We start from the raw sequence: 13,190 nt of genomic DNA on the forward strand, positions 1-13,190 counted from the left end.
CACGTCCTCATTGGCAGGGGTAAGTCTCTGAGTAGCGTGTTCACTACTGGCTCTGCTTTTCCCAGCGGCTTGGATAGTCCCGTTGTTCCCAGCGGGCTGTCACTGCTCTCCGCTTGCAGCACGGGTCTGCTGTGCACTCCACCTCGCGGTCACCCGAGTCCTCCACAGCAGAACTAGGCCAACTCCACAGAAGCCGTGGGTGTCTTTTTTGTTGATATAAACAATCCAAAGAGGTTGGAAAATGCCTTCCTGCAGTCAACCACAACAGCAGCACATTTTAAATCCACCATTTATTGAATAAAACACAGGGCGAGGCAGTCGTAGTATTTTCTCACAGGAGCCCTAGCACCGAGGATGCTAGAGACTCTACTGCATTAGAGACCTGGACTCTAAATGGGACCAATGTGTGGGTTTGGTGCGAAGCTTAACTGTCATGATTTGGTATGGGGATCTGGGGGGTGGTTCTTGTGCATGAATATAAGCGGGGTCATGGCCCTGCCATTTTGTCTTGTTCCAGAGTTATCAATAAAGCATCTTCCTGTTTGAACATCTGTGCATCGAACCCAGTATTTAACACTGGTGATGCAGATGTGATCCTGTTGTGTCACCCTATCACTTAGCCGCACTGCGCTCTGAGCTCTAGTACCCTGCACTCAAATTCACACTGCACTGTGGCTGGGATCATGGCGGCTGCTCCAGGACATCATCTGTTGGAATTTGACCCCGCTCACCCAGACTTGTGGGAAACCTGGGTGGACCGGCTGAAGGTCTACGTGATTTTCCACAAGATTGAGAGTGAGGTGAGCAAGAAATTCCTGCTATTCAGCTCATGTGGCATCCGACCCTGAAGTTGGTGAAGTGCCTCATTGCACCCACCACGCTGGAAGATGCCACCTACAAGGGCCTGACCTGGGTGCTTACTGACCACCTAGCACCCCAGCCAGCTTGCATGGCGCACTGCATTGAGTTTTTACTCCCACCAACAGAAGCCTGCAGAATCAGCTGCAGACTATATTGCTGAGCTGCGGGGACTGGCACTCAACTGCGAGTTCCTGAATACTGACGATACCATACTGGACAGATATATAATGGGCATTCAGGAGGGGAAACTATGCTGCCAGCTCGCCGTCCAGGACGACCTTAACCTGATGAAGGTGCTCCGGGAGGCCACCACCTTTAAACAATCCTGGTGAGACGGCCCAACAACCACCACACATCAGGCCACTGCATCTTCCACATCTGAGGTGTCTGACAGCAAGGAGGCCCATCAAATTCGATACTCTCCTCACTGCGAGATTCGACCAAGAGTAGCCGCTCATCCTTCTGGCTTCAGCGGCTTGCATAAGCTGTGGAGACATGCACAAGCATTGTTCCTGCAACTACTGGAATGCCATGTATAGGAGCTGTGGCAAGACCGGACACATCACCCATGTCGGCTGGGCCAAGTCACCCCCAGAGATGCCAAGCCGCGCACCAAGAGTCCGCAGGACTACACTCCACTACCATCGGCCATCTCCAGGTACTTAATCTACCCCAGGACACCCCTGATAAAGGTCACGGTGATGATCGAGGACACTCTCTGCTGGATGGAGCTAGACACAAGGTCCTCCATATTCATCATCTCCGAAGACACCTTTAAGAGACTTTGCCCACAGGCTTGCTTATGGCCAGCCAGGTTCATTCTGAGATATTTCCAAAAGAACCTGATGACTATCAAGGGGTGGGACAGTTTCCAGGTGCAATACAAGCACTTTGATGGCATGCTGGGCTTGTTGTTGGGTCTACTACTACTGGCCTGGTTTGAGCCCTTGGGTGTAGAAGTAATAGTGGTACACCAGTCGCAGCCCTCTAGTTTCCTAAGCATCTGTGATGAGTTTCCCAAAGCGTTTGGTGGGTTTCTTGGCTGCTATATGGGTCCCCTGGTGCCACTACAATTGAACCAGGCAACACAGCCCATAACGCTGAAGGTGAGGTGCGTCCCATTTGCACTCAAGCCAAAAATTGAGGCCAACCTACACTGCTTAGTAGTTTAAGGGGTGTTAGAGCTAGTAGTGCACACCCTCTGGGAAACACTGGTTGTGATGTCCATCAAGCCAAATGGGGATGACTGCATGTGCACAGACTATGTGCACTATCAGTAAGGCACTACAGGACCACGCATACCCAGTCCCAATAGTCAGCCACGTATTGGCTTTGCTGGTGGGCACCAAGATTTTTGGGAAGCTGGATCTAGCACAGGCATACCAGCAACTCCCTGTCAATGACACAACCACCGAGGTGCAGATCATAGTCACCCACTGGGGGGCTTCAAAGTGAAAAGGTTGCAATTTTTCAAAACCTCATGGACTCTCTTCTTAAAGGAATCCCTGGGGTCCAGCTGTTCTTTGATCGCTGCCCCCACTGAGGAAAAGTTTGGCTGTCGCCTCTGCGCAGTGTTGCAATGGTTCCAGTTTGCCAACCTAAAAGTGAAGAAGGAAAAGTGTTCCCTGGGTGGAGTTCCTGGAGTTCGTAGTCGATGCTGCTGGAATTCACCCCACACCTGAGAAAGTCTGTGCCATCATGCAGGCTCCCACACCCACTTCCAAGGTGGAACTGCAGGCTTTTCTGGACCTGTTGAACTTCTACCACTAGTTCCTGCCCCTCAAAGCCGTGCTGGCCGAGCTGCTTTACCGGTTGCTGGACGAAGGCTCTGTGGGTCTGGGGTGAGAAGCTGGCTGCCATGTTTCAAGCAGTCAAGAACCTTCTCATTTCCAATGAGGTACTGCACCATTTTGATGAGTGGTCCTAGTATGCGATGCTTCTCCCTACGGTGTCGGGGTGGTACTGGAGCATCAGTTGCCAGACGGCCAGGAGGTGCCCATAGCCTACTACTCCTGCACCTTGTCATCTGCGGAGTGGAACTACTCCCAGAAAAACAAGAAAGTGCTTGCCATCGTGGTGGGGGTGAAGAAGTTCCATGATTACTTGTGTGGGCAGCCTTTCACCATTGCCACTGACCACCAGCTGCTGCTGGGATTGCTCATCCCGGATTTTACAGTTTTCGCCTCCTGCAAGGACAAACTTTCAGCATACAAGGGGTGCCTACTCTGAGGAAGCCATATAGTGGTTCCCCCACTGCTTCAAAAAAAAGTCTTAGAGGGCCTACACGTGACATACCCTTGTGCACTGCACATAAAGACCCTTGCCAGGAGTTACGTATGGTGGCCCTGACTGGATGGAGAGATCAAGATGTGGGTGAAAGAGGTGCTAGACCTGTCAGGAAATGTGACCGGAACTCCCACGTGCAACTGTGCATAGGTGGGAGTCTACTCACACACTATGGGTAGGGCTACACTTGGACTTTGAGAGCCCGTTCCACAGACAGATATTTTTCATTCTGGTGGGCTCCTATACCAAATGGTTGGAGGTAATGCCCATAACTTCAACATCCACCCGATCCCTCAGATGGGTTTTCAGCACCCATGGTCTGCCTGACAAAGTTGTGTTCAACAACAGAACCACCTTCTCCTCTGAGGAGTTTCAAGAGTTCTTGGGGACACTACTTAATTTGTCATCTTTGGTCCACTCCTTTCTACCTCCACCAATGGCCAAGCGGAGAGAATGGTGCACACAACCAAGTAGTCCCTCCATAGAATCATACATGGGGACTGAGACCACAGGCTGGCAGCCTTCCTGTCTGGCCACTGTGTTCCACAGCCCAGTGGAACTCCTCATGGGTAGGAGCCTCACAACTCGTTTGGATCAGCTATACCCAGACCAAGCTCCAGAGCAGTGCCCTAACCTGATGAGTTAGGAAGTGCCCTGGGGTTTTTTCCTGGGCGTCCCTGTGTACGCTAGAAACTTTGTGAGCAGCCTGGAATGGGTTCTGGCCAGGGTGACCAGAGTCACTGGTCCCCTCTCGTATGAGGTGTCCACCAAAGGGGGCCAAATACTCCACCGGCACATCGACCAGCTGTGCTACAGGAAGCTTCTGGAGGAGCGGGAGAGCCCGGGAGCAACATAAGAAGACAAGGACCAGGGAGCCAGAGTGGCCACAGACTGAGAGTGAGCCAGCACTGATCAGCCCATCATCCAACAGCCACAGAGAAGCAGACCCTCTTACCCAGGCTGCGAACATTCCAGATTGTGTTCCTGTATCCCTGCCACAGCAGAGCGAAGTTTCAGCCATACCGAGCTTGACTCCAATGGCACCTCCCCTCCAGGCAGAGCCTTGACGCTCACAGAGGGAACGTTGCCAGCCAGAGTATCTGGACGAGTATGTGTGTTAGGTATTTTGGAACTTGGTGGGGGGTGGGGAGGGGTGTTATGTATTGAGCTCAATGTTTGGTGGGAAGCTTTTGCGCAGCGGGGTGCTAGAGACTCTTTGCTACACTAGAGACCTGGACTCTAAACGGGACCAATGAGCAGGTTTGGCGCAAATCTTAACTGTCATGATTTGGTATGGAGCTCTGGGTGGTGGTTCTTGTGCATGAATATAAGCAGGGTCGTGGCCCCACCATTTTGTCTTATTCTGGAGTTATCAATAAAGCATGTTCCTGTGCATCGAACCCAGTATTTAGCAGATGCACAGTATTTTTAGCAATTATTTCATTGCAGCGTGCCTAAGTAGTTCTCAGTGGAAGTACAAGGCTATAACTAGTTAGCATGCTGGAGTCTCGTTTGTTATTGGAATTAACTAGACAGATCACTCCACCAACTAAAAGTGGCCATGTACTACCATCCACAGAATTAGAGCTATCAATTTGTTAATCCTTTCCTGTATTGAGTCAGATTTTATTTATTAAGTTTATATCCTGCCCTATCCCAAAAATGGGCTCAGGGTAATTAAAATATAAACAACAATAACATATAATGAAAACCATATAGTAAAAACCAAGTTAAACGAAGGCAAGACTACAAGGCAGTCCATGATGCCTCCTCTGGGATGATTAGTCTGGTGATGTATTTCTGTTAGCAAGGAAGGCCAAAATGGGTTAAATGTCTGCTGCCTTAGCCAAAGGCCTGGCAGAACAGCTCTGTGGAACTGTAATGAGGCTTGCAGGGCCCTGATCTCACATGGGAGCATTTCGGTTGAGCCTAAGTGGACACCTTTCAGGCCAGGGACTATCAGAAGGTGTTGATCAGCAGAGCACAAGGTTCTTCAGGGCACATACAGGGAGAGCTGGTCCCATAGGTTTGCTGGTCCCAGGCCATATAAGGCCTTGGTCAATGCCATAACCTTGAGCTGGATCTGGCACTCAACTGGCAGCCAGTGCAGTTGGCTCAGATTAAGAGGCTCTACTCCTGGTGGTGCCCTTCAGTCAATTTCTTTAAGTTTCAGCTTTGCAACTATATTTCCCCTGGAACCCAAAGATTTTGGTTTCCTGGAAGCTGTCTGCAGGTCATGGGAATAACACCGCTGGATTGCTAGTTGGCTTCATTATGGTCAGAACTGTGATGTTATCTGATCATCTTGAAACCTCTGACTTTTGTTCTTGATTACTGAAAATATTCTTGGCAAATGCTATAAAATTCGTGTCATTACATTTATGTGTGAATTTAACTTTACACCATTCAGTGGTGGTGGGTGAATTTGTTTAACCAGGTACTTTCTATACTAACTCTAATATCCATTTAAATTGAGATTTTAAAAGCAATAATAGAATTACAAGAAATGGGGGGGGGAGAAAGTTATTTTAGAGGTTAACTTTATGTTGTGCTTATAACCAGGTTTTTTTTATTGCTATACATCTTTTAGCTTCAATAAAATTATAAAAAACTGTGGAAAAGTTTATGTTCTATAGTAGTAGTAATATGAAAACATGGTTATTAAAATACAAAAGCTTGAAGGTTGAAAAATGAACCTGGCTCCTAAACCGTTGGGCTGGCTTTAAGAGCCAAAGAAAATTGTCAGAACCTTTTTCATGTGGAATTACATTGATCTCAGAACCTGTGTTCTCAAAGATATATTGCTCAACTGTAAAATATACAGAAGAGGGCAAGCAAGCTGATTACGGGGTTGGAAAACCTTTTCAATGAGAAAAGGATGGAGCATCTGAGGCTTCTTAGTTTAGAAAAAAGGCTGGGTGGGTGTGGAGCAAGATAAAAGTTTTAAAAAATATTGATAGGGTAGAGAAAGTGGGTAGAGGGAGCTTTTCCCTGTCCCATAATACTGGTACTCAGGAGCACTGAGTGAAGTTGATAGACAATTAGGTATATGGCAAAGCAGTTATTAAATTGTGGAATTTGCTGTCAATGGATGTAGTGATGGCTGCAAGCACAGGTAACTTTAAAAGGGTTTAAGCCTCCATAATCAGAGACAGTGCACCTCAGAAACCCTGTGCTTGGAGGAGGTAACGTCAGGGGAAGGCCTTGGTTTGTATGCCCTATTAATTTGGTTTTCCAGGGCCACTGGTTGGACATTGTGAAAAAAGATGCTGAACCAGATGGATTGGTCTGATTTAGCAGAGTTGTTCTTATGTTCCCTAAAATATTGAAAGACCTTTGGCTTCTGTTTCCAGTTCTTTGAGCTTAGTCTTCTACTCACTCACTCTGTTCTTTTATAATTCTGGTTGATGCCTTTCTGGTTGCTTCAAGCAACCACTTTTATCGCTCATTGTAGGTACATTTGCTATACATCATGGTTTCAAAATGGGTAGCTGTATATTGGAGGTGTATCTGATACATATTGTATACATGTATCCAGGGATTTTTTTAGAAAAAGCCCAACAGGAACTCATTTGCATACTAGGCCACATCCCCCGATGCCAAGCCAGCTGGAGCTGCATTCCTGTGCATTCCTGTTTTTGTTTTTTTTAAAGCCCTGCATGTATCTCATCTCCAGTTTTGGGATCACAGTCGTTTCAAGGTATGCATTAGAAAGATAGGAACCCCACATTTTCTTCCTATATCTGATTCCTTTGCCTTTCTGGGGATCTGATCTGAAGCTTTTGTCAAACTTCAGTGGGACAGAGGAGTGGAGAAGCTGAGCAGTCACCACCTTCTTTTTTTCATTTTTATCTGCTTCTTCCCTCCCTTCCACACACAATTGGAGAATGTAGAGACTGAGCAGCACACTTCTGCCATTTTGCAGTTTAAGGATCTTTCCAAAACGTGGTCCATCAAAGTATTTCCAGCAGAAATTCTGACATTAATAGAAAGATTTGTCAAGATTAGAATCTCTGTGGGGAACACAGTCAAGGGATAAAAAAGGTGATTATTCAACTTAAAGAAGGTTTAGCTTCAAAGTTCTGTGAGGCTGTGGCAGTATTAAAGGTGAGACAGGGCAGTTCTGTACAGCAGCCTGAATTGGCTTAGTCCTCTGTTTGGTTCTCTTCCATAAGGCTTTGTAGGAGGCTGTTCAGCCTGACAATGCACCCTGCATTCTGCTCTGAAAGAACAGTTTACATTTATGAGTTCCAGTCTTGAAAACAAAACACCTAGATAAGTCATATCTAGATTTTTGACTTCAAGACTGGAACTCATAAATGTGGCTACAAGCTCTTGCCTTGAAAGAGAGGGTGTTTATAACCTAGTAATACAATGACACTAGTCAAAGGCTTCTGGTCAGAAAAGGGAAGGGTCCGGATTTTGTCAGGACCATCCAATTTAATGATTGACAGCTAATCTGAATTCTGAAGGTATTTAACAGCAATGTTTGAGATGCCAAGGGCCCTGTGCCAACACCATGGTTAGGTCTTGCTGGAGTGACTGGAATGCATTACTGAATAATATTTTCCCCAATTGGAGGAGGGCTCCTGGGTCTTCCTGTTGAGTGTGTAAAAGGAAGAGAAGTGATTAGAGCCCCCTTGTTTGTTCGGAGCTGCTCTGCTTTCATTTTCCTGTTAGTCCAAAACTAGGATTTTTTTTGTAGTAGGAACTCCTTGGCATATTAGGCCACACACCCCTGATATAGCCAATCCTCCAAGAGCTTACAGTAGGCCTGTAAGAAGAACTGTGTAAGCTCTTGCAGGATTGACTACATAAGAGGGATGTGGCGTAATATGCAAAGGAATTCCTTCTACAAAAAAGCCCTGGTCTTAAGAAATTGGTTGAAAGACAGCAGATGGTTACATTCAGCAATTCCAGTGAGTAAATTGCTCCAGTGAGAAAATTGCCCCAGTGAGATCACACAAGTGTGTGCTTGCAAACTGTGTTTATTTGGCTGTTTTGTGAGTGTGTGTTCACTTTCATTTAGTGGAAGTACAGTCAGCTGCCAGTGGATGAAGAAATGAAGACCGTATTTAAGGGAACTGCATTATTGAATTTTTATTTTTTGAGGAGGGAATGGGAAAATCTCCTGGCTCCACCCCAAGAGTCCCCAGGTATTTTCTGAGTTGGACCTGGCAACCCTACAGCCAAGCTTGGTTCTGTCAGTAAAAGGCTGGGGGAGGAGGCCCTTTCCAAGCCTATTTTGGTCTTTGAGGGAGAACTCCTTGGAGTCAGTTCTGACTAGGGCTGCCAGTTCCAGGTTGGTGGGAAATTCTTGGAGATTTTGTGAAGGAGTCTACAGAAGCCAGAGTTTGGGAAGGGGAAAGGCCCCCGATAAATATGATGTAATAGAGCGTACCTTCCAAGTAGTTACCTTCTCCAAGAGGAAGGCGATCTGTTGTCTGGAGTTCTGTTGTGATACCAGGATATCTTTGTGTTTAAAACAATTTTATTGATAACATACGGTAATCTATATCTTACATCTTAAAAAAACCCTTTTATCTACCCCATATATTACTTTCTACCCACCCCTCCCCCCGTTATTTGACCCCTGCCGGTGTTATTTACTTAAAGTGCAAATATTTAAAGGTACCCTTAACTATTAAAACAAAAATTTATATTCTTCTTCTTTTTAAAACTTAATCATTATCAAAGATTGTCCAATGTCCTTTTATTTTCCACTCTTTTTCTACATATCTTCTAAACTTTTTCCATTCCATCTTAAAAACCTCTAAATCATAGACTCTTAATATTCTTGTTAATTTGTCCATTTCACTCCATGTCATAACTTTTATAATCCAATCCCATTTCTCTGGTATTTTTTCTTGCTTCCACAATTGCACATACAATGTCCTAGCAGCTGAGAGCAAGTACCAGATTAAAGTTCTATCTTCTTTTGGAAATTTTTTCATTTGTAGTCCCAACAAAAAAGTCTCTGCAACTTTGTTAAACTCATATCCCAAGATCTTAGAAATCTCTTGCTGAATCATCTGCCAAAACATTTTAGCTCTTTCACAAGTCCACCACATATGGTAGAAAGAACCTTCATGCTTTTTACATTTCCAACATCTGTCTGGCATCTTATTATTCATCTTTGCCAATTTTTTAGGAGTTATATACCATCTATACATCATCTTAAAACAGCTTTCTTTAATACTTTGACATGTTAAAAGTTTCATAGAGTTCTTCCACAAATATTCCCAAGATTCCATCTGTATTTCTTTATTTACATTAATTGCCCATTTAATCATTTGCGATTTCACTACTTCATCTTCTGTAGACCATTGTAGAAGTAATTTATATACTTTTGAAATTAATTTATCATTGTCTCCAAGCAGAACTTTTTCCAATTCTGTTTGCTCTTTCCTTATTCCTTCAGTTTTAATATCATTCTCCACCAAGCTCTTTATTTGTTGCATTTGAAACCAATCATATTTATGATTCAACTCTTAGTGATACCAGGATATCTTTAGCCTCACCCTGGAGTTTTCCTACTCTAGGCCTGGCAACACCCTTAGGGTGACTTGATGCCACCTGACTGGGATGACTTAGCTAGACCTGGCTGCTTGCTTATGTTCAGAAAATTTAAAAAAAACCCCTCAAAACACTGTGATGATATACTGGCTAACAATAGTTAGTAAAACATTTTTTTTTGAAGTTATATAAATCCTTTTAAACACACTATAAAAAATTCAACTTACAGGATTGCAAATAAAAGTCCATCCAGTGAGCACTTGAATGTGTGCTCATTCCAGCAAAAGTCTTCCTCAGGAGTATTTCTATTTTCTTCAAAGTTTTCAGCTTCTTATTACAATTCAGTATTAACACTGGGACCCAGCCAGGCCTTAACAGCTTCTCTGCAACATCTTTATTTTCTTCAGAACCATGGTAATTATAGCGAGATACCACACAAAGCAGGATGGAAATGAATAGTTTAAAATTTTTTTAATGAATATATTTTTAAAAATATATTCTTGATTGTCATCAAGAACTTACTTCTCAATCCCACTTAAGTGTTTATATTTATACTAGGAGCAAGCCAGTCCTAAACCTCTTCCCTAACCAGTTGCAAAAACCTGGAGTTGGCTAGACAAATGCTCTGTGCATTACATTTCTATTAGGAGCCAGACATTCCTGAACCTCTTTTCTAATCAGATGCAAAAGCCTTCTGTATTTTGATGGCAAAATGTTCTTTCCAAAAAGTTTGAAAACTAACTCTGCTTAAAGAAAACTATTCTATTCTAGGTAACTCCATGCAGCTGTGTCTTGGATATCACATTCTTAAAAGTATAAGACAGTGATATAGTAAAGATTCATAAATGGTGTTCCATTAGATGTTCAGGGAAATAATAGGTTTCTGGTATAATTTTAAAATGTTTTAAATACTTCATTCATGTATCATTGAAGGGGATGCTGCTGCAGTTATTGGGTAAATGTAAGAAATAGAACCTAGTTCATCTCTTAAAGTTATCATATTTAAAGTACATTGAAGTGGAAGTATTACATACGATTTCAGCCTACAATAACTTTGACAGCCACAGTGACGTGACAGTCAGCACTTCAGGGCAGGGTCTGCTAGACTCAGGTTCCTATTGTGGAAGCTGACTGGGTGATTTTGGGCCCAGAATTGGATTAGACTTTCAGCCTAACCTACCTCACAGAGTTGTGCGGATCAGAAGGGGGAGAGGAAAATGATGTAAGCTGCTTTAGTCCCCACTGTGGAGAAAGACTGGGAATTGGGGAGGAGATGGAAAGCTGAAGTCAGAGGGGCAGATAAAGGTAGGCTGATGGCTGGCTGGGAAGGAGAGAGGGTTGCCAACTCCAGGTTGGGAAATTCTTGGAGATTTGGGGGGGTGGAGCCTGCAGAGGGTGGGGTTTGAGGAAGAGTGGGAACTCAGGTACAATGCAACCCCCAAACCAGCCAATTCCTGGGAACCATTGTTGCCAATCTCCAGGTGAGCAGCAAAAACAGACAGTGTAAGAGTTGAGTAATCACAAAAATAAAACACTGTGTAGACTTACTTATATTCTCACAATACATACTCACACAGTATTCTATCACACATTAACATAACGCTTGGACTTAATTCAGTAAGCCATTTGAACACGTCTCAAACAGCGAAAGTCCACAGATGACTCTAGTCAGTTTCCCTTTATTCACAAATATAAGTTGCTAATAGCTCAGTTGCTAATAGCTCAGTTACAAAAACCAGTGCTGAAAGAGGACAGCCTTCCTTAACGCTTCTTAAAATTTTAATCGGTGCTGATAAGAGGTCTGATATTTCTAACCTTGAAAGCAGTCTGAATAATTGAATAATAATAATAATGAATAATTGTAGCCCAGTTTATAATGCTATTTCCACAAAATGCTATTTCCACAAAAAAAGTCTCCAGAACTACTAATAAGAGTTTAGGTTCTACCGGGTCAACTTCCTTCTCTGCATCAAGAAATATGAAGGCCACTTCAAGTTTTTTAGTAATTACAAATTGTACCAAATGACAAACTTTCCTTATATTCAAAGACCATTTCAAGATAAAGCCAGTTTGATCAATATGTACGTATTTTGAAATTATCTGTACCGAATGAGATGCCAGTAACTTTGAAAGAGTTCATAATCATTATTAATAATGCTATAAGTCTTGAAGAGCATCTTTGCCAATTGCAACTTTACTTGTATTCCAAGAGACTCAGTTGTTTTCTAAGTTATATGTGGCATTTGAATTTAATCTAAATGCTCTGCTTTTCTAGGTTTTTGTGGCCCTGGTGCTTCCAGTCAAATCACTCTGGTTATAACCTTGAATGTACATCACTATGTTCATCGTTCATAAGGAGCTTAACTGTCCAAGTCATCATGTAGGCTTCAGATATTTTCACTTTGACTTGAGGACCCTGCATGGCATTTGTTGAATAGTTGTCTCTGGAAGGTAAGTTCTGGATACATTACCAGGGAAGACTTCTCCATGATGTTATATTTCTTTCCGCTGTTTACTAGATGACTGTAGTAATGTCATTGTAGCTTGAGCATCCATTGCCTTTCTGCAGCTGAGCAATCAGTACTGACAGGTACTAGAAGCAGTCCAGTTCTGTTTAATAAGAATTCTCACCATTACATGACATTTCCCAAACAGCCCACCACAGGAATTTTCAAAATGTTGTGTTACAGCTGAAAATCATGGCAAAATATGGCATTGAAAGCAACGCCCTCATGGCGCCAAGGTTCTTTGACTTGTGTGACTAACCAATTAAAGTCACACAGTGAGACAAAATCCAGAGAACAAAAAAAGCTAACACAAGTTTTATTCAAATAAGGAAGAACGTACAGTCAAAGGTTCAGCTCAGTTGTTCACTGTGCTCCAGTTGTGTTCAAACTTTTATACTCTTGATCTTTCCTACCCGTTATGTCATTAATCTGACATCATCACACATGTGCTCCTGCATTTTCTTTGTCTCTAACATTCATTAATCTTACATTTGACAAACAAGATGTTCCTGGCTTATTTTCAACTTTACTGTCCTTTTCATCCATGTGTTTTCATCCAGGTGTGTTATCAAACCTTCCTCATTAAAAATAAAATGTAATATCCTTTCAGACAATGACCTTTCAGTTACGTCAGTTGGCTACTTTCCTAGACTTTCCAACTCATGAACTTACAACCTTAAATTCATATTACAAGCAAAACTTAACCTTTATATTGTATAATACCATTTCTACAAGCATAAAAACATTTATTTATTAAGCATTCCTACAAAATATATGAAAACAACTGATAATACCATATCAGCCATTTCTTAGAAAAATTGAACTTTTATATGGATTTTTCAGCTTCAAAATACCATATGCTGAAAGAATTCTTTTTTCTCTCTTGAATATTTATTCTTGTTCATTATCTAATTGATCAGGAAGCTTTTATCTAATTTTTTCCAATATAGTTTATATTTTCTGCAAAACCTGCAAATAAAGTACTTTTCTTCTTACCCACCTGAGAGCCCTCTTTGTATA

At 42.9% G+C, this 13,190-nt stretch overlaps 1 protein-coding gene across 6 annotated transcripts in view; it reads left to right on the forward strand.

The window, feature by feature from the left end:
* Positions 1-13,190, forward strand: part of PPFIA4 (PTPRF interacting protein alpha 4) — a 285,024-nt gene that overhangs the window by 37,980 nt on the left and 233,854 nt on the right. For 5 of the 6 annotated variants that reach the window (XM_060231093.1, XM_060231095.1, XM_060231097.1 and 2 more), the window contains exon 2: positions 11,939-12,114. The exons of the other annotated variant lie outside the window; for it this stretch is intronic. The gene's annotated coding sequence lies outside the window, so the exon portion shown is untranslated. The remainder of the gene's footprint in view (positions 1-11,938; positions 12,115-13,190) is intronic. 6 annotated transcript variants of the gene reach the window in all.

The sequence above is a fragment of the Heteronotia binoei genome, chromosome 2, assembly GCF_032191835.1.
Source record: "Heteronotia binoei isolate CCM8104 ecotype False Entrance Well chromosome 2, APGP_CSIRO_Hbin_v1, whole genome shotgun sequence".
Lineage (NCBI taxonomy): Eukaryota > Metazoa > Chordata > Lepidosauria > Squamata > Gekkonidae > Heteronotia > Heteronotia binoei.